This window comes from Hesperophylax consimilis, chromosome 14 (assembly GCF_061612785.1).
Source record: "Hesperophylax consimilis isolate HC1 chromosome 14, BYU_Hcon_1.0, whole genome shotgun sequence".
Classification (NCBI taxonomy): Eukaryota; Metazoa; Arthropoda; class Insecta; order Trichoptera; family Limnephilidae; genus Hesperophylax; species Hesperophylax consimilis.
In genome coordinates this window covers 19,750,886-19,771,438 of record NC_142849.1, presented here as the reverse complement: position 1 = coordinate 19,771,438, position 20,553 = coordinate 19,750,886, and the positions used below count along the sequence as shown (strand labels likewise).

The 20,553-nt window shown below is 34.8% G+C and overlaps 1 protein-coding gene across 1 annotated transcript in view; it reads right to left on the bottom strand.

Moving 5' to 3' along the window:
• The window catches only part of Doa (CDC like kinase darkener of apricot), a 94,112-nt gene extending 79,180 nt beyond the window's left edge, over positions 1-14,932 (bottom strand). Inside the window, exon 1 of the mRNA XM_089639612.1 lies at positions 14,576-14,932. The gene's annotated coding sequence lies outside the window, so the exon portion shown is untranslated. The remainder of the gene's footprint in view (positions 1-14,575) is intronic.
• Positions 14,933-20,553: the final 5,621 nt, after the last annotated feature.

Below are 20,553 nucleotides of genomic sequence, written 5' to 3'. Positions count from 1 at the left end.
GTATTATTTCCCAGTCTAGGAATACGCCTCGACGCCACATCATAAAAAGTTGTACACGCGATCACAGCGATTTCCATCGTCCGCCATATTATAGATTAGGCAATAGTTTGACATAAACGAACTTCGCCTAATATTTTGGCAAAACAATGGAAACTACTGGGGTTTTGTGATCGCCCCCTTTCTGAATGGGAGGAAACAATCGTTCCGTTGATTGAACAAGGGGTCACTGCTAATGAATACACCATCACAATGCACCTTTGGACTCAATGAGCTCCGTGAGCAGAGGCGTGCATTCCATAAAGGCACATAAGAACTGCCTACCCCACCGTTAACCGTACTCATTGCAAGAAATAAATCTACTCTTTCAAAAATAGGCACAAAGTCAAATCGGAGCGCCGCGCGCGCCCTACCGACCGGCCCGCTATAACGCGTCAAAAGCAGAAACTAAGTACGCAAAACGACGCACATGTCATATTCACGCTTTAACTGTATTCTGAATTAAAAAATACATGTGTGCGTAGTGCGCATTCAAGAGACAATTCGTTTGTGGTATCGATAAAGACATTGCCTTTCGGTACAAATCACAAAAGTATCAATTAGTGTCTGTTGGTACCTCTATTAAAGAACTTAAGGAAATAAATATCATATTATGTTAACTTTCTTGTGGGTCGAATTATTACAAACCATTCCAGTAATTGGCTTGTAATATGAATAAATAAGCGGTTATTTGTATATTCAACGTGACAGGTAGGTAATCCCAACCAACATTAACTAAAGCTAGCAGCAAAGCATCGGTAGTTTTAAAATTTAAATAGCTATTGATTAATTGTTTTTTCTACTGCCTACCCTTATTAAAACGCTGTGTACGCCACTGTTCATGAGCTATAGATAATATAAACTAACGCTGCGTATGTATTACAAAGAAAATCATTACGAAATAGACCAACGGGCATCGTAGCTATAAAGTAGAATATTTGTTTTTTCTGAAGCATTAAAAACTCTCAACCGGAGAATTCCATAAACTTTATGACGACATCAGTAATTTCATGTTTACGTTTTTTAAATAGAATTTTGTCGATAGATGAAACTATTCACGTAAAACATAATATGAGAAATCTTAACAAAATGGCATAAAAACTGTGCTTTAAGGCAGTAAAAAAAATCTGAACGGTGTAAACGTTAGCGTAGAAATATCTGCATAACTTTTTCTGTCCAATAATTTATATGTGAGGCAAATTTTTTTTAACATTAAATTTCAATTTAACTATCAAAACATAAGAACCTCAAGTCTCAGACGAAGCCGGTGGAAAAGCTAGTATTTTTTGTGACGATTCTTTGGCAGAAAAACGAGTCATAGTGATTTTTTTATTATAAACCGGATAGAGGTTTTTTTAAGTGATGCAAACATCACGGTACAAAGTTGGTCACGTCAAAACACTAAAATAATAATAATCTGAATCCAACCGGGATTCTTTAGTGATTCATGTGTATCAAAGTGGCGCTATAAAACATTGAACACGAAGCTGTATGTATCCGCATCTGTATTCTGTATCCGACAGCCGCAGCCGGTGTAAGATGACTGCCTGTGTTGGCGCTGTTACAGTAAACAGATGAATGGGGCGATGCAGGCGGAAATGCCGCCCAAAAATAATACACGCCTCGGTGAGTAGCCCAATCAGGCGTGCTACTGTTCAGCGCTCGTGCTCTAACTACTGATGGCACCAGCATAACCACTATGCCAATAGACAAGCCTATGTCTCTAACAACTACTGTAAGTACTCAAAAAAAACTAATAATATACTCTATGAAATCTACCTACTGCTAATGGGCGTTTTACACGATGCTTTTTTTTCGTCCAATTACCATTCGGGTCGTCTTTTAACTCATACCACTCCTTTGTCGAGTGTGGCTCGACATTATATTTCTTACACCAACTCCTATGTCGAGTCATACTCGACATTATAGTAACGCAATTTCGAAAAATAATTTAAATTATCAAATGTATTTTTTTTTCTTTTAAACACTTTATATCTCATTCTGAATATTCCGAATACGCAAAATACATATATCTCGTCAGGTTTCGCCTTTAAGATAATTTTTAAAATCGTATTATTTTTAACCTTGTAAATGCACTGCGCAGTTATTTGGTTGCGACGCATGTAAGTAGGTAGGTACTTGCCTGTCTACCTGCGTAACAATAGGAAGCGCTGAGGGATTTCTCCCAACACATAACAAAGGATTCTTATACCTATTCACTTGTTATCACATAATATTTTGTTCTGTTTGTGTATTTACATTTGTTTTTACTGTTTTTAGTAGCAAATATTTCGTTAGTAGTGAATAAGGGCATATTAAGTTGTTAATTTTATATATTTCTATGTTTTTTGTACTCTATGTAAAGAAAGAGTAATAAAAATTACATATTTTAAAAATTTTTGTTTAACTTTTTATTGAGGCCACTTTTTATCCCTTTTTTGTAAATTAATTAAGGAGTTGGTAGTAGGTATGTAATTAAAAAAAAAATTAGGAGTGCAAAGGGTTAACATATGAATTCGGGTTGAAAAAAAATGACGTGTTCCGTTTTAGAACTGATTATCGTATGTTTTAAGATGGCAGTTATTATTTGACATATGTCGTCTTTTCAAAAGAAAAACAAACATTTCCTGGGTACGAATAACCTGACATATTATGAAAACTCCTCTAAAATAACGAAGGTAAATTTATACAGCGCACTTTTTTTTTAAGTTCACCTCAAGTGCTTTTTAAACTAAATAACCTAACCTAATATAGTGAGAAAATAACAGATATATGTTATGTAAGCAAATTAAAACCATGCTTTAAAATATTCATGAGAAGCAGACTCACTAACATGAACACACAACTACTAACTATCTAACTAACCACCACTCCGTTTCGCGGCAGGGGTAGGCAGAGGACGGACCGCCAGACAACACGGGTCTTGGCACACACTCCTTGCTTCATTCACATTCATACATCCTCTCTTCTGTTACTAACTGTATAACTATCGTCATTATACTTAAGTGGAAAATATTGCTTATGCAATATATAAGTACTTATGATAGTCAACCTCGGATAGGAAACGATACCTTGAAAAAGAGAATTTTTAAATAAAAACTGAAATTCTGCCACTAGTTCCTGTATCTATTCTATGTTGTAGACGTGATTGTATTAATCATGGCATAATTACAGTATGAAGCGACTACCGGAGTAGTCCACTTTCTTTAAGTAAGGTTTGCGTATGATATCCGATACCGCCTGCACGACTTTACTCCACTTTATAAAACCACCACATCCTACCTACCAACCATTAATGCACCATAATATAAAGCTCGCTTTATTCAACTTTAAACAAAAGAATAATAACTCTCGAAGACAATGCATAATTTGCGGTGCATATTGGTTTCAGTATGGCTATCCAAGTATCGAAAGAGAAATTATGGACAAGAGGCGATTCACAGCGTGGAGCACTTGAAACTATTATTATTCCTCGAGCATGGGTCTCAAAACCGTATCGGATTTCCGTGGGGATGTGAAGAAAATAAACAAGCCAGGGCAAGCATGCGGGTTTAGACAACATTGTCCTGTGCATGAATAGACAGCGAGAGCGAAGCATAATTGCATCGGCATCTTAATATTGGGGATAAAACAAGCGTAAATAATCACGCCTCCATCCGTATCCTGGTTGTAGCGGTATTTCAATGGAAGATGCTCTCAATGTCACGTCACGCAAAAGCGTCATTGTGCTCTTCGGCACCGGTGCACGGTCGGGAAACAGGCCAAACATTTGTATAATGACGTTTCTACGACGCATTCTTGAGTTTCAACAGCTCGGCTGGGGATCGATTTTGACGGCCGCTGTATTTTCTCCCTCCCACAACGCGAGTCTTTTCAAGACCTATGTTCACTCGCTTTCCTCCTCGTAACTTTCTTTACCCTCCACACAGCATCCCCAAATATGACATAAGCCCCGAGGGGAAATTATTTTCCTCAGGGCCTGCTGTGGAGTCAATGTGAAAAAAGGTAAGAAATGATGTTTCAGAAAGATTTGCGGCCATTTGAACTGCCAGTACTGAGTACCAAATACCCTATAATATTAATAACCTCCAACTTCTGACGTTTCCCATCCATTCTGATGGCAACATGGTACACTAGCGCCCTTAGTGGCATGAGTTGTGCGCCTTGGTCTTCTTTCATACATTTTATGTGAATTATATTTTTTAATTTAATATATTACAAAAATCGAAAAAAAAGGTAACCTAAATACGACTTTACTGCTGTTTTGCTCATAAATAAAAAAATTGAGGCGGCTATTAATTCTGTCTTTGATGATTTAGAAAGGTAATAAAATATTTTATAAACAAATATAACAATTAATAAAATTCACTCTATTTGTGTAAACTTTAAGTGAGGACTAATTAAAATTATAGAGTATTTATTGTTGTAATTAATTATTTATTATTAATTCAATTCCCACAATTACAACCTGTTTTTTTGGCATCCTGAAAACGACTGGGAATGTTTTTGTTGTTTGTAATTATTACATCCGTAAAGTGCACACACACACACACACACAACCTCGTTTTTGGGATGTTTTTGTTTTGTTTATCAATCTTGTTCAAAATACAAATTAGGAAGTGAAAGATGTCAACGTCAACAATAGCGCCTTTAGATCGCAGAGTTGTTGATATTGCCAATATTTTACTGGAGTTGGACATATTGTAGGGTAATTGTGAGTACCAAAGCATTTATATAAACGGTGTTAGTTTAGGAACGGATGTTATGAGTTAGAGACGCCTGGTCTTAGTTACCGAGATGAGATTTATTCAAAAACAGATGTTTCCCCACCCCTTATGGTTAATGGGAGCCATCGGGCGTGGATAAAGTATACGTACCACAAGTGAATGGAACTAGGTTTAAATAAACGGTCGAATACATTACATTGAACAAGTGTAGAAAATAATAATAGGCTCTCGATTGATCGGGCAGAAGAAACAAGTGGCTACGGTTTATTGTGATACTAAACAGTTTATCGAAAAAACAAGTTCAGTTAGCACACTACCATGGCTTGGATAGTTTTTTTTAGACTCAAACTCGTCTAACGGGTAATATAGGTGAAAAATAACACGAGAGCATTTCATGGTTGATTCAACTTTGATAGCTGCGAAACGATCCGAATTTACAAAATGCGAACAAAGATACAGAAATGATTTAGTATTTATATCAAAAGCGAGGTTTGTATGCCCTTCCCAAAAGAGCGCGGTTTATTGCAGCATAATAATCAAGATCGTAAAGATGTATCATTGAGTGCAGCCAGTTGGCCGTAATATTACAATAATATGTTACTTGATACTGCATTAACGAAGGCCAAAAAACTGTTCTCCGAGGGCTCGGCAATAAACTGACAGGAGTCAACGCACTATTGAGGGCCTCCAGCCTGTAATCCCAGGACGAACTGAAGTGAACTTTCTTATAAATAAACAGGAATGTCTTTCTGCATTGCTTGCGCTGGCCTCCCTGCTCCATACTCCGTACCGAGCGGGAGTCGATCTCCTGCTGTTTGTAATGGGAGAAACAAAAAGCAACAAGACATCCTGCGTGATATTTAGATAAGAGTACGTAAAACAATCCTGTTTGTGAAATGACGGAGGCGAAGCGGTGTTGAAGATAATACAACATCTGATAAACGCAACAATTCCACGCCTGCCTTGGATTGGAGTGAGGTTAAACCAAACTGTTTCCATCCCAGACAGACAGACAGACATAATATAATAATAATCATATGTTACGTATCATCAATATCAAATCAGTTTCAAGTTTAAAATACAAGCATGGAAGCTAGAATAGCAATTATGTTTAAAAAATCTACACTATAAAAACAGGAAGAATGCAATATTCAAGTCACAGACATAGGAATTAATAGACGAGAAGATAATGGCGAGGGGTAAAATCAACTGTTGAAGAACGAAGGGAGTGAAGCTGACTGTGATTCGTCAATAAATCAATCTGACAGTAAATAGGCATCTCGCATTATAATATCACCATTTACTTCTTAAAAGTAAAATCTGCTTTTGAATGAATAGACATTTTTACATGGAAGCGCAAATTACTCGCCACGTTATGAACAAATTTGCGAAGTCCAAATTCGGCAAAAAAATTCGGTTTTATTTTCAGAGTCGAATATTTAGTTAAGACACTTTTATAAATGTTCATAATTTACTTCCCAGCAACCAACCAGCTTTGTGTTTCGCGTCCAGATGTTTCTCGATGTGATAGTAACAACTGATTCATATTATACGATGTGAATATGCTTAAAATAAAGTAAAATAATGCTTATATATGGAATGTAATACGACAATTGGGTTTATTCTCTTTTTCACATCTATTTTTACAAGTTTTCATAGTACAAGTCAACATTTTGCCGTGTTATTTCGTAAAACGAACCGATGATGCCTCGACCATAGACCGCACAAGAATGATGACGTCACGTTTTCAAATTTCACTTGAGGCCATACGCGAGCACAGCCGGCTCCAATGGAACCGGTATGGGGAGTGGGGATAATACGCTTTTAATCACTTAGGGCAGGTCTACTAATATTCATATGTCTATGATTCAAGTGAATGAATGAATGAAGACAGATCGTTTTAACAAGATTCCTAATGAATAATTGCAAACGGTAAAAATTCGTAGAAAATAACCCATCAGTGAAACGAGCAACGAATCAATTTCGCAGTGCACTTCCGTGCGGTGATTTTTCTGCGGCGATTATTGAAATAACTGTATTGGGTTAGGTATCGTATACAGGTAGCGGGCAGCCGAAGTATGAGTAGCTGAACCTGCCAGCAACAAAGGATAGACTAACGGGCGATCTGATCCGACGCAGACCGGACCAGGTAACGGCATCACATTTGGGATGGACAATTACTCTACTGGTGTTAGTTTACCAAATATCTGCACTTGTAACAGTTGTAACCATTGATGGTGACTTTTAACCCTTAAATGCATGATTTATTAATTTTTCTGGAAAAAAAAATATTTTGTAGATATTTACATGCATATGCAAGGAAATATAAAGAAATTTATTTTTTTGTTATTTTTTAATGATATTTGATTCAAAAAAAATTGTTGCAGGTTTACAACACGATGTATTTAATAAAAATTAATATGAACAATTTACGTATGAAAAGAAAATAAAAAACCTAAAAAAAATTCTCAAAACTAATAAAGTGTACCGGAAAAATAGAGTTATTACATATAAGTATTGTATTATTGTATCTACTTACCTAAGAAAATCAAAATAATAACAGCAAAACAAAACTGTAATTCTAACCTCCAACCAATTTTCGAGAATCTTCACTTTGTTAAAGAAAAAGTGACATTTGACAAAAAATTTTGAAAAAAAAGGTGATGCCACTCGATAAAATATATTACCGTGAACTTGATAATTCTAAAACGGCATGCATTAAGTATACGCCAAAGAGTTAAAGGAGGTTTGAACGGTATGTTGCAGTTTTGCAACAGTATGTATTTAAGGGTTAATAAAGCAATTCCGCTGGTAGTCCCGTTGTCAAACAATGCGTGTAACAGATGTGTTACAACGGAGCTCTTAGAGGCAGGACTATGTGGAAAACTGCCGTTTGTTTAATGAATATATATTTTTAAAATGCTGTGTTACAAATAATAATACATTAAACGCGAACTAACTTTTTTTTTAAATTTTATTAATGATGATTGCTTACAAATATGATATGTTAAAACACATACATTTATTCACTTGGCTAAATACGTTATGCATTCAACTCGTTATCATACCCATACTCTAAATATCAAAGAAATAATTCATAATCTCTTCTTTCATAGATGAGATTTGCTAATTTAATTATTTTATGAAGAAAAAAAAAACTTTTTGTAAGTTATGCTTTAAAATATAAGATAAATTAGTAAAAAAAATATTTATTCATATTGCGTATGTATTACGGGTGCAAACAAATAATTATCTTAATATTTAAAGCATAACTTTTATTTTTTTCCTAAAATAATAAAATTAGCGCCATTGTATGAAAGAGCAGATTATGAATTATTTTAAGTCTACCCTTGAGGCGATGCCATACGTAGTAATGCAAAATCATGTGTTTTTGATTTGAAAATTTGGTCGCCTTGTCTCCTACTTACGAACCCATTTTCGTTTATGATTTTATTGTATAATGTGGCAAATTAAGTTATTTATAAAATGATCGAAAAAAAATATATTTATGCCTGAACATCCACAAAATAAAATAAAGGCCATATTTTATTCTTGCATAAATCAAAACAGGCGGATGGTGTTAAGCGGGAATTTAAACTTTATCGCCATCTTCGTAAGGGTTGTTATTGATAGCGGCTCAATTTAAAATATTACACGACGTAGTGCATCGCCTTAAGGTAATTTACCAAGTAAACGTGTAAATCGATGGCACACGGAAATGCCGTATTATTATAAATGTCACTATTTTATTCTGCTTTGTAATTATTCTTAATTTTTTTTTTAATATTGTGTTTTCCAAACAGTTTTATGATATTGTGTCCGAAAAGATTTTCTTACATCTAATCTGGAGTGTGATATTAACTATTGTTTCTGCGACATAATTCATTATGTAACTAAATCAACCCAATAAATATTTTTTTAGGCAAGTAACCAATTCAATAAGCTTATCAGTGGAAGAACAAGGAAAAAATTTGACACAAAAGAATCCCTCATCGTGTATTTGATTAATCCGGATTTTTCAGTTTTGATTTCATTCGATTATCAACACCGACATTGATAAACAATGATAATTAATATTGCCGTCAATATTGTCCCTGTAAGAGGTTTATTAATTTATGGCAGAGTCTAAAATAGGACGACTACAAATAATGTCCGATAAGAAACCACGAGGTCATATAAATGAATCACGAGTTCTCCACGAAGAATTAAAACATAATTATTATGAATGTATCAACATTAGCAGCGTATATTATAAAAACGAGCGTTGACATCCACGGACAAAGCGTGGGTCGAGTAACAACTTGTACACGGACACCAATTTGGCTATTGATGAATAATGAACTACGTTAATTCAGCTACCGGGGTTATAACTAATAACGTAATAACGACCAGCTTATTATTTCGTGTTTACTTTGTATGTTGATGACCTTCGTGGCAGACTGGTAAGCTCATAAGCTCTGGAACTAAAGGTCGCGGGTTCAAAACACCGCGTAGGCAAATAAACACGTATAATTAATGCAAGTAAATCAGACCTTCGTTTGACAATAGAAAATATGGAGTAGGTAGGTACTTCAATTAGAATATTTTTATTTATTTCTAATAGTCCCCATCATTCATTCAGCATAACCCTTAGTTTATTATTTCTGACTTATATTTCGTTAATTTAATAAATGTATTAGTAAGCTGCAAAAAACACGGTATCAATTTTTGTACAATAAAGATTTTGAATTTTGATGACATAGTTTCCACTGGCTTGAGACAGTTAAAACTCTTGTGCATTATCACATATTTGTATGCATATGTAACTAATAAAGTAACTTTTCTAGTAATGCCACTCGCTACAGTGAGAAGATTCTGGCATTGAGGTATTATCGTTATCATTTATCATAAAACAAACATTTGAGTAATTTATCGTTATCACAAATTGTCCGCTAGTTTCTTACGTTAAGCTCGCGTGACTCAAAAGTTACGAGTCTAAACTGATCAGGTTTTTAAACCGTTTGATGGGTAAAGATTTATGAAGATAGTCCATGATTAACGGTGTAGAAATTCGCCTCAATAAAAACGAAAACACTGTATTCGAGCCGACCATGTAAATTTGAACATGTTTGTAGGTTTCACTTGAACGTTTTCGAAACGAACAGTATTATTATGTAGGTAAGTGCGAAGATGCCACTGAACTCCGCATAAAATTATTATCATAGTGTGTAGTTGATTAAATCAACTGGCTATACGTTATGTTTGTTTGAACAGGTAACCAGTGGACAGGTGGTACTTTGGAAAAATGCAACGCACACATCGTGTCAAATATTAATAATATAGAATAAAAGTAGCCACCAACACGATTGAATACAATCGAATTCAGAAATGTAGTGTAATGGGCATTTTACACGATGTTTTTTTTTCATACCGATCCCCATATGGTACTCGTAACTATATCGGGAACAATATTATGAAAAATCTTTACTTTACGCGATCATTACTTTCAAACTAGCGATTCCAAACAGAGAGCTGCCATTAGAGAGGAAATAATATTTATCTATATAGATCACAGGAAAGCATCTGTCATTTGCCGTTGCGTCAACAAATCATAAAAATACACGCGTAATTTATAATATTGAACAAATGCGTTCACAATGAGTAATAAACACGTTGCACTATATATGTTTATTAATATAAAACTAAATAAATATTCAACATTTTCACATAATATTATATTATATATACGCAAAACAACGACAGACGACAGATGTCAAATAATGTCAGCCATCTACTGTATGACAACGGGTACCAAAATAGAACGGGTCCTTTTTTCATCCTGAATCCACGTTATGAAAAGACAACACATATGGAAATTGGACGAAAAAAAGCACTGTGTAAAACGCCCGTTAGGGAAGACACCTATTTAATAATAATATTTAGATGATTTGTATAGCGCCGTTTTTGTGGAATATCAGCTGAAGGGCGCTAAAAAATACTATTTCTAAAATGCTTTTTCATATTTTCATATTTTTTAATCAGAAGCATTAATGACAAAACCCGAATACTGCTCTCTGTCAAGAGACACTTTAAAAATATTCTGAAAAAAAAAACTACTGTCACCTAATTAATCTCACAAATATCCTTAGTTTTCCATAACTTCCTTTCTTTTTTTTAAATTTATTATATTAATATATTATCCTTCACTACTATAAAAAAAATACTACAGCAAACATACATTTATGTACGATGAATTATTTAAGTACTAACTAACAACAACATTTATGTACACTCCCCTTCCATACACAAGCAAATGCTTTCAATGGAAGAGTAGTAAAAAGACCCAAGATGTAAAATGAATTATGTACCATGTAAACATATTATTAAAAATAAAAAAATAATTACAAAAAAATATATATATTGATTAACCTTCCAAATGGCCCTCTGCAGGTACAAATCACAACAAAACAGTAATAAATTTATTGTTAGGCAATAATTTTTTTGTTGTCCATTTGAACTGCACGAACAGTCAAAAAATTATAATGATATAGAATTGTAGCCCCGTGCTAATTCTTTGCTAAGGATATAACAAGTCTTGGTAATCGTTCGGATTTGATTGGTGAAAGCGGCTGTTAGATTCAGACATTAAAAAACATTACTTTACGAAGGAAAATTACGTTTATTAATTTCCCTACTAAATTTCACTGCGGTTTATTTACTTACTACGTCGCCACGTCAAAGCGTTCGTAAAAGTAAATATTTCTAACGTACATAATATAGAGAGTAGTGTCAACAAATGTGAAACCGGGACACACGCACGACAATTTAATGCCATATGAGATAAAACAACACTTCATAAATGACAGCATTATTATTAAATTGAAACAGTAACTTTCTGTATAAAATTATACAAAGGGTATATATTTAAAATAACTCATAATCTGCTTTTTCATAGATGGCGTTAATTTTTCATAGAAAAAACATTTTTAATCTATAAAAATTTAATTATTTTAAGTATACCCTTAAGTACAGAGATGTAAACTGGAGAAAACTAATTTAAAAAACACGGGATATTATAATTGTGGGATTTTTGAAGCTGAGAGTAGGTACATTCAAAATATTTGTCTCAGGATCACATCGCCTTTCAAAAATAAATATTGCCATTTTCCTTTATAAAATAAATTGAAAAAAATTGTTGATAAATTGAACACCATTAGTAAGTAAACTTGAAAAATAATCTGTAAAAAAAAATTGAATAAAAAAGAAATTCAAATTTCACATACTGAATTATTAATTAAATGAAATATTTTTTTGAATGTATGTGGTTAAGTACTTTATTGCTTTTCTGAATTCACACATTCATCAGTTCCAATTTTGAAAATTTCAAAGCAAATGTACATTAGGCAACCGAAATTAGTATCTTACCATAATCTGCATAGAATCCCCAGTATGGCAACTTGAATGTTAGTGATAACACTGATAACGTTAAAAAAACGTGATGTGATTTGCTGAGTGCGGGAATGAGTGGTCACGGAGGAAGATTATTAGAATGGCGTAGGGACGGAAGGAGGGACAGGAAAAAGGAAATGGAAGTAGTGTAAAGGAAAAGGGGTGAACAAAGCAGGGGGCACTGTCCGCTGTAGCTGTAGGTACTATCCTGCTGATAAACACAGTGGCCATTTATCTATCCAAAGAGCGCGTCGGCCTGGCGAGCGGACATAAAACCACAATTATTATTATTATTTTGACTAATTAGCCCAATCGCTACTGCTTCATGTCGCGTGTATCATGCATTGTTATTGTCACAACGATAATAGCATCATTTAGGAGTCAGTTGAACTCAATAAAAAAAGATGTTACTCAACACGTGCCCTTTATCACAAAAACATCGTAAAAAAAAAAAAAAAAAAAAAATTGTTAGTCATGAAAACTGTTGTGGTGGATGTCGCTGAGATTTCGAGTGTAACGAACAAAGAGATTTTTTGCTGTTGAAACTGTAATTAAGAAATCGTTACAGTAGTAGGTGACAGCTTATGAAATCGACCTTAGGAAACTAGGTAACGTATCAAAAGGTAACAAAGCGTCACGAATATCGTAACGAAACGCTTTATTCCGATTTTCAACACTGCCATGAAGATTAGAAAATGAAAAATATCGTGCTAACCCCGATATAAAACTAAGACATTTTATTAAAATGTGAGAAATTCCACAGGATGTGGTGTTAGTGACATTTACGTCCTGTGTCATAGCAAAAAGAACTTGCATGATTTTCAACAAAAATAATATAAACGCATGTAACAAACAATATGGATTATAATTTTTAGCATACTAAAAATACTAGCAAATTACTGCAAAAACGAAACAGAAAAAGTTGTCCAAATTTCATGATGCCAGAGTTCACCGTCCCAGTGATTTTTGTGGGAAATAACATATTTTCTGTTATAAAGCTAAGATAGATGTGCACGAGTTCAATAATACATGGGAAATTATACAGAAAATAGGTAATTTACAAGAATCATTACTATTCGGTAGTTGGCTTATTTATTAGAACGAAATACCAGGTATAAGAATCACATACTAATATCGTTTACGGGTCTGTCCGGAGTGATTTTAATTGTCATTTTCAAAATCGGAACTGATTGCGTCAAGAATTCAGGCATAATTTGATAACTTACATAACTGAAAAATGTTCCTATAGAAATGCAGTTAGTTATCATTCTGCAGCAATTGTCCGTGATTACATAAATTTTCATCTTCACAAATCCTACGATTATAATATCCCGTGATTTTTCACGGGTCTACGCTAGTCGTATGAGTAACGGTAGTAAAGTACGTTGTGAACATGATCGCGTAGTATGCAATTTTTTGTTTGCTCCACGAATTTTGATAACATTTATTCATCAGATTGTCGTAGAAAAACATCAAGTGTCTTGTTTGTGTGACCCAAACAGTGACGAATCTCACGATATATCGTCTATTTTGGAATATTTGCTCTCCCCTTTCAATGAATCAAGTCTAAGATTTCCGTTCAATGCTGTACATTTTTTCAAGTCAGACGACAATAATGGCTGATAATCAACCGTGAAGGTTTAACCTTACACTGTAACACTGCTGTTATTTATTAGAAATATATTGTCACAGAAGTCATGGTTCACATTGTCACAGACATGTCAGTGTAACACCGAGATATCGTCGCTGGTTTGAATAAATAGTTAATCATCAAATAAGCAATCGACCAATGACGTTTTCACACAAAGATAATTACGGAATATTTATTAAAAATAAGTCAATCAAATCCTCGATAAATTCAATATTCGCAAGAAACACAGATCACAATGGTTATTATTTGAGATTTTCACGCCAAAAAGTACCGTGATTAATTTTGGTTATTTATGCCCTCTTGCGCTTTCTCCTTCCTTAGCCAACGTCTCGGACAGCATTAGTGTCCATCAGGGCAGATGTCTTGGGAGGCATGTCATCATCAGGACATCTGCCCTGATGATGGACACTGTAACGCTCTCCGAAACGTTGGCTAAATAAAGGAAGAGAAACACGGTATAATAACTCAAAAAATAATCACGAAAAGGAGATCATAATGTTTCCAATACATAAGAAATATAGTAGAATTAAAGAGAAACTAGTACTTTTTGTACTGAAAACGATTACGACATAAAAGTTTGATAAAATGCAAACTACTTTTAATAAATTCGTGGCAATTAAGTTTTCAGAATTTCAGGCATTGAAATTTATAATTTTACAACTCTAAATGAAACTGGTTACAAATAAATCAAAGATTTTCATCAGAATAGTTTGTTTACACATTGTAATCTTACCAAAAAGTAGCATTGCAAATCACGCAAATTAATCACAGTCTGAATATATTTAAAACCTTGGCTAAACACATCAGATGATTTTCTTTTGATTTATAAAAAAAATACTTTTCGTAATTGGAACACCACTTGCACAGTAAAAAATTCACAACAAAAGTTTTATATTCTGTCAAAATATTTTTCACTTAAATTTTTATTTAGCTGATCTTGAGTTCTGATATAACCGACATTAAACCAAATTGTAAAACGATCCGAATTCGTGCGACAGGTGAAATTCTTGAGCACGGAATGCGTACGTCCTATCGGAAGGTGGCTGCTATCGGAACGTTCAGAGGATGCGGTGCGCATGCGCGCGCGCCCCAAGTCAAACTGACAGCGGCAGACTCCACCGAAAACCGAAACGGCCGTAGAGCCTAATCCGGACCGAATCAAGCCTCCAATCGAGTAAAGAGAATTAGACAAAAGGAATCATAAAACAGTTTATTATTTGTGTGATTTTTTTGAATGATAAGACCTTTTTACGTGGTGGTCTTAAATTTCAAGTCAGAAGTGGGTGCCGGTTGTTTGGCGTGGCCCTATCCCCCTTACGATCAGACGGGTGTAGTAACAATTTGAACTGGCGGAGTGCAAAGGAAGTGAATACGTGTGGAGGAAGGGTGCTCTGCTCACCGAAGTGCACCACACCTGGTTTAACTTTTCCAATTATTAAAACAAAAAATATTACTTATGCATTCTGTTATGGACAGATATTATCTACTAGATTAAATATATTAATTAAAGAAATTATAATTTGTAAAAATATTTGAATAAATAATAAGGCGCGGTTAACTTTTTTGTATCAAGCTTGAATTCATTTGATTTTACTACTCGTAAATCTTTACAATTATTAAGACTCTGATTTGATAAGCAAGTAATCTAGGTGCAAAGAATAAATATTTTTTGAAGATAGCGAATGACACACGCTTTCTGATTAAATACTCGTAGATATAACGATATGATTAGGATGTAAATTTGCGCAGAAATTCTTTCCAGTAAATTGCTATGAATCATAAACCTGGAAAATGAAACTGCGACTCGATAAATTTAATGACAAATAATATTGCGATTTATACGGCAATGCACCCAAAAAAGAGTGCTTTGTGCAGTACAAATCTTTATGATAGCATTTGACATTATCGAAATATCATTTTACGAAACAATTTATCAATCGAATTACATTTCGAAATAATCGTTGTCGATAAAAATTCCAGAATTTTGCACAAAAAAATGTTTTAGATGATTAATAAAACAAAATTTTCGGTTGGATCATATTCGTGCGGATTATTCGATAAACCATTCGACTGTTAAAATGGTAAAACAGAATAAATAATATATTATTATATTATCATCAAATCTATACCTACTGTCGACCAGTTTCGAAAGAAATAGTTCGTAGTATTTTTATTCAATTACTTAAAAAAAATAATTTATGATACGTAAAAAAAAATCGACAATCGGAAGTGGATATTTCGATTATGCCCATTACTAGTGTGAAGAGAAGTGAAACGAAGAGTGGAAAGCGTAAGACAGAGAATAACAATAAATGAATAATGGGCGGCACGTGATCAACGTTTCATAAGCAACAATACGTTGGGATCCATGGGACAGAATCCCGGGGTCGTGGAAACAAATTATTATGTACGTTACGTTATCACCATCATCAGCCAACACAATAATAATAATATCTCACAGTGGATGCACCGCAACTTTCACCCGAGAGCGGCTGGAGGCTGGACCTGTGGGCGGCTGCAGCGGGTCTACAGATACACTCTGCATCCACAATACACCATCAAATACATCACATAATCATAAATTATGGTCATTACACCGTGGGCACTATCACAATCCTAAACATCTGTAAAGCTTAACCCTTGGAATTGCTGTGATTCATGGGCGATTTACCAGATGTTTTTTTTTCATACCGATTCCCATATGGAATTTATACGGGGACCTACATGAAAAACCTTTGCTTTACCATGGGATCATTATATTCATACCGTTTTCATACAGATATTTGCATTAGATAAAAAAATAATATTTTGATAGGATTCTAAATTATCAAAATTACAACACTTTTAACATAATCATAGATCAGAACATGAAAGCGTCTGTCATTTGCCTTCGCCGTCAATAAATCATCAACAATACATGCGAAATTTAGAATACCGGAAAATCACAATCATTAATATATAATATTATATCCTTTTTATCAATATTTTAAATATAAAATGCAATAAACACGTACGGATGTTAAATAATGTTCACCGTCGTAAACGGTACTAAAATGGGACTCAATATGGAACACGTTTTTTTTTTCATCCCGAATCCAAATGAAAACAAGCATCGTGTAAAACGCCCATTACAGCAGTCCGGTAGACTGAAAGACCTGACACGCTAAGCACATTGCAACTTTTTCAAGGAATCAATAAATAAACTTATACAACTGCGAGCCTTGACAGTGCATCCAATCCTTCCGAGGAAAAACTGTGACTGCAACAGGAGATATGTAATAATATAATACCGCGCAGGTCAGTGCTCCTTGAACCTCGCGAGGCATTTCAGTTATTTGTTGTTTTTTTATACGAGTTTGCAAACCAGGAACCAACAACCACAATCCAAGACACCGTATGTTCATAATATTATCTCGTTTGTTTGACAAGGTGCCTCTTCCGGATTCAGGGACTGAACCGGCAATCTCCCATTGCAACTATAAATAACAGCATAATGCAAGGATCGAGCGCATCTATCATAGTGTTCACCTGACACCGGGGAAGATGAACAGGGATAATGCTGTGCAGGAGAGCCGGCTAGCCGCCTATACCTCTTTTAGAAGGGAATGCTTTCTAAGCACGCACAGAGATTTGGCCAGATATGCACTGGGTAGTGTAGGTACAATAAACTGCACGGGTGGATAGCCTGGACGTATGGAGAAAGGAGAAGACAGAGAGGAAGGTTGGTTGGTTAGCTATTCCGCCTGCAGACGGCGCCAAGTGATCGGGCACAGGATGTCGACTGGTTCGCCGGGAAGTTTCACTCTCGAAGACGCTTCTTGAATTAATAAGAGACGAGGTTTCTATGGGGAGTTGATATAGACGTAAATCCTTCATAAAACAAACATTGCAAACGAATTTACATTGAAAGTGCACAATGAAATTATTATTTTTAGGACTGTGTATATTTATTTATGGACACGTATCATTGACCACGTGTGTACTTGAATCGCCTTTTAAACCTTACATTCATTATTTGTAAAGTAATAATTTTATAACTTTATAAGTGTTCATAATATAAAGTAATCCCGTCAAGATTTACGTTTAATTGGGACACACTAAGAATGTAGATATGCTATAATTACTATAATCTGAATAATATAACTGATAACATTTTACTAAATTGGAACTATCATAAGGAAATTTATTGCAAGAGACGTTCAATTAGTAATAATAATTTGTTCTTGGTTTACCCAGGTATATTCAGCTTAGATTAATATGATGTAATTAATAAAGGTATAATGCAACAGCTGATGCAGGAATATAATCCGACAGCAGGTGTTGGGTTGGTTGGTTGCAGTCCCTGAACGTGGAGCGAGACGGGCGGAGAAGGTCCTACAAGGCGAAGCGTGTGCATCTCAAAATGCAACATATGGACGGGACATAAGGCGATTAATCTCAGTCAACAGTGGTTAAGATTTAAGATGCTGCAGAACGGAAATGAGGCGAGTTTAAACAAACGGTTAGAGCAAAACCGCTGGTAGCTATGTTGTAACCTCTTCCTCTTAAACGACGCATATAATAGAACGAGCAGGTTACAACGAAGCTTTTTATGTGAATATCGCGCAAGAGTCCCAACTGCTACCAACCGTCTGGAGCCATTGAGACTATGGCAACCCCGATTGGGGTATTTTATGAGCCGAAGGTAGTGGAAACGGAATGGAGATGGGGGAGAGGAAGGTGGGGGAATACCTGGCTATTCTGATCTGGCCACCAAACACGGTTAAAGACATTTCAAGCAACGTTTCAATTCTGAATGGAGGTCTTATAGCAGGGCGATACTGAGAGTATCTTCCACTATGGAACGTGCCGGAAGTATACTACATATTATTTTTAATTAATAAATTCTGAAATAAGACAAATTCATCGAATAAAATTTACTTGCGTACGCCGGGATTTGAAACCGCGTCCTTTGGATTGCTAGTTGAGAGCACGGAGGCAGTCAAAGCTATCAGCAGCACGACGATCATACATAATTCAACATTTTTTTACCAAAGTAACTGGAGGCAAATCGTAAAACACTTACGCAAAGTTCAGAGTGCAGAATATTCGTGTCTTATGAGTAAGTTATCATGTTTTCAGTGGGAAAAAAATGCTGGCGAAATTTAGCACATTTCAACAGCTTTTAGTTTTAGTCAGGAAATTATTAATAGCTACTACATACCTACAATAATGGCCACCCCTTTAACGGCTAGCCTTCCGAATAATAGAGTTCTTTACCTGTAACAAAAGAGATAAGATATTATTATTACACATTATCAAACAAAGGTTTTGATGACAATGAAATAAAATCAATGTTGTCAAAATAGGTTACCTAAAGGTTGACACAGAGTGATTGACACAAACACGATAACAAAGGATTGCAGTTGACTGACCGTAGCGAGTCCTGTTTTAACTAGAGCGCTTTGTATTTAATATTTCTGTAAATTTGTTTGTGTGTTCCGTTCAATCTTGACAAGGTGGTAGCCGTGTTGGGTAGTACCTTTTTTTAATCAACATTACATTAGGACTACATAACTGTAAGAACTACTAGAGTGACCATTTTTAAATAATGATGTTTCAAATATTCAAATTAACTAAGGAAAGTAGGTACTCGATTACCGATAATATACCCAAAATGGTTCTCAAAAGACCTGATAGACTTAATTTACCTCAAAAAATTATCTCATAAGAGATTCAAACAAAGTCGCCTGGCCATCGATTATACTGCGTTTCAAAAATTGAGGGCAGAGTGCAATAAGCTCTCCGCAAAATGTTACAAAAATTACATTAGTGATGTCGAAGGCTCTATCATGGACGACTCAAATTTCTTTTGGAAATATGTTAAATCCCAAAAAGAAAATGGTACTTACATACCTAGTAGTGTGTCATTCGATTCTAAATTATCCCAAAATCTTCAGGAAACTGTTAATCTTTTTGCTGATTTTTTTAGCGGCGTTTACATTAATGCAAGTGAAGACAGCAATATTTCGTGCTTTGATTTGGTTGAAACTCTTGATATATCTGACTGTAATGTAACCATAGACGATATTATATCTAAGCTGAAGAGTCTTGATTCCCGAAAATCCGCAGGACCTGATAATGTTCCGCCCAGGTTTTTAGTAAATTGTATGCATACATTGTCATATCCTATTCATAAGTTATTTACAAAGTCACTCTCATCAGGTGTATTCCCGGACCTTTGGAAGTTTAGTCTTTTAACGCCCATTTTCAAAAAAGGTAATAAGAGCGAAGTAACTAATTATAGGCCAATATGTATAATGTCTACTTTACCCAAACTTTTTGAAAGCCTAGTACTAGATAAGTTGATATCCCGAATCAATCGAACCATCTCCCCCCTTCAACATGGATTCATTAAAGGTAGATCTACTCTTACCAATTTGATATTGTACACGAATGATATCGTTAATGCCCTTAATGCATCACATCAAACTGATTCCATATATACTGACTTCAGTAAGGCATTTGATAAAGTAAACCACAAAATATTATTACGTAAACTAAAATTGTTGGGAATAAGAGGGAGTATGTTGGAATGGTTTAAGAGTTATCTATTAGGAAGGTACTTAGCAGTCAAGATAGATTCGTTCACTTCTTATACATTTGCTGCCTCGAGCGGAGTACCACAGGGATCTCACTTGGGCCCAATTTTATTTTGTTTGTTTATCAATG